This window comes from Melampsora larici-populina (genome assembly GCF_000204055.1).
Source record: "Melampsora larici-populina 98AG31 unplaced genomic scaffold MELLAscaffold_41, whole genome shotgun sequence".
NCBI classification, from domain to species: domain Eukaryota; kingdom Fungi; phylum Basidiomycota; class Pucciniomycetes; order Pucciniales; family Melampsoraceae; genus Melampsora; species Melampsora laricis-populina.
In genome coordinates, this window is record NW_006768805.1 from 703,034 (window position 1) to 705,947 (window position 2,914).

Here is a 2,914-nt window from a genome sequence, read left to right on the forward strand (position 1 = left end):
CATGAAGATGATGAATAGTCAAAATGTGTTTTCCTCCTTTTCTTCCTCTATACCTAATCTATGGATTACACACTTTATTAAATCACTTTCTTTATCAAGTTGTGCTCTATATCACATTTTCTATCACCACCAGCATAAAGCAATTTGCCCACAGAAAAAACCAATCAATCTCATTCCTAATCAACTTCACTTGGTCCATTAAATTCTAATCAAAACTTCACTCAATTCATTTATTGACAATCAACCCTAATTAAATTCACTCAATTCATTGATTTCTAATCAATTCTGACCACCTTCACTCAAATCATTGATTTGTTAATTCTGTTATCCACCTTTCTCAAATCTTTACTATCTCAATATCCAATCATGGATGCTTCAACATCTAGTTTAAATCCTTGTTATTTTGACACTCTCTATCTCAACCGTCACTTGGATTTTTGTGCACCTCACCGGATCAACAGTGGAGAGCAACACAAGACTTGGGCCCCATTTCAGCTCATGGTCTAATTTCCAGCAAAGCAAGCAACTTGAAATCTTCAACTGTTGCAAAGACTTCAAAGACTAATAAAAAGGCAGCCCTGTCCAGCCCCAGAAGTAATACAAAAAAGGCAGCAAAGAAGAATCAAGTTTCAAAGGCTGCAAATTAACAGGTCAGAATTGCTTTATACTGTACTTACTTGACCAATCACCATAGATGACTACTTGGGTGATTTTTCCCCAGGTTCCTACTGTGGTCAACGTGGACCAGGATACAACTTCTGCTGATGAGGCTGATAGTACTCAATCAGGCAACAAAGGTGATTTCATGATGTGGTGGGCAAGGTTTTTGAACTTTCCAAAGGCACACCTGAAGTGAGGGCACTGAGGCATTAAATCCCAACCAAAACCAAAATCAAAGTATAAAACACTGAACAACATTGAAAACGATGTGTTTTATATTTCATATTACTGTGGTAAATCAAAGGAGGCATTTCATCAACATTCATTGAGAGAAATCATTGAAAAGGTCATACTTGTCCCAATCCTTGTTTTCAGACTCCTATTTTAGTACAATAGTATTAGGTTGTTCTGCTTTAACTCAAATGTTGTATAACTCTAAATTAAAGGGAGTATCTATATAACCCATCTCATTATCATCCTCTTGTTCTTCTTCTTAATCCACTTCATCTTTGCCACAAAATCCATCTTCAAACTCTTGAACTTGGTCAAGATCTTCAAACTGAGGATCTAAATATTGTGATTCATCAGTAGAATCAGTTTGATTGGTATTGGTGATTGGTTTGGGCACACAATTTGGTTGCTCAAATTCAAGGTCCATCTCACTTCGAAACATCATCTTCAGTGTTGAGATATGCATTTGATGGTGCAACTTGGTCTTCTAAGAACCCATCTGCGTAAAGAGGCTCTTAACACCACCAGCATGGGGTGGGCAGGCCAACCCCAAAATCAACCCCAGAAGGTCTACCCCTGGGGCCGTCCAGTTGTGCCCTGCCTAACCTGTGAAGATGTTAAGTTCTGTCTGTCTTGTTTTGGAGAACCAATGCATAAGAATGATGAGGTGAGTACATTTCTTTCTAGTATAACTCTTTGCCCTTTTGGTATTGATGCCAATTGAAAAAACTTCAGACTGGTTCCTTCAAGCTTCCGTAGCCTTGTCTTTGGTGCAACCAATGGTTCACTTGGGGTTGCTGGACAAATTCCAATCTATATGACCATTGAAATGTCAAGCCAGGTCTCTGTCTGTTATGTATTTGAGAAGGCCATCAAGGCAGGTTTGACACTGCCACCTATGCACCAGCAATTGCAGAAAGCCACAATTTACAAGACAGTTGAAGGACAGATGACACAAGCATTCATCAAGAAAACAGCCTTCACAGTCAAAGTCCTCAATGTACTCCTTGTAATCTGGATTGTTTGGCACACTATATACATGGATGTGATTTTCAGACCTCACACTTTGAGTTGCTTTCAAGCTTTTCAACCCAGGAGTCAATATGTGATCACCTGCCTGGGATAATCAGACAGCAAAGAAACTTTACAAGTTGACACAATTGAGCAGTGGTGTTGTGTAGGGTTACAGTCAGTTATTTCTGCCTGTATGTCTTCAAAATCTAAAATAACATTTTTCTCTTCATTTCAGAACATTTCAAGCCACATCTGGCTTGTCCACAAATTCAATGTGTGAACCACCAAAATTAACCACTAGTGCTCATCACCGTAAGGTCTGTGTATGACCTTCACTGGAAAGTCCAGAAACTATTTGTCTGGCACAACTTCTCTCAAGAACATAAACTGGGAACTTTGGTTTAGATTACGAGCTAGCTCCAAACAGTCCCATGAGTAGTCCTCACACAGTGCCCGTGGAGAAGGCCCCCGACGTCGGGGGCCCAAATCTCTTTGGCAATAGTATCAAAAAAACTGTGAAATTTGTGTCCAACCCAAATTGGAACGCTGAGCCTGCCCAGTTTGCCCCATCCCCAACTGCCAGACTCAGGCGTTGACCTCAGGAACACTGAGCCATCATCCAACTTCATCAACAGTGATGAGCTGGGATGAGCCGGGATGAGCTGGGATGAGCTGGGATGAGCCGGGATGAGCGGTCCTGCCCTGATTGTATGAACCCATGGGGGATCCGTCAAAACATATGCTCAAGGCCACTACCGGGCAAAGATGCCTGTTCTCGCAATTCCTGTTTGTAGGTTGGGGTTGGAGCTGGTTGGAGCCTTGGGAGCCAGATCCTGAAGAGAGTATGTCCGGTCTCGGTGCCATTCTTACGTCGTCGTTGGAACTTGGTCGACTCGACACTCATCTAACATCATCAACATTCCATGATTAGAATGAAAGAACCAAGTCCAACTAGGTCCTACTTCTCCTTTACCACCGCCACCACCACCACCTCTCCACATTATGCTAT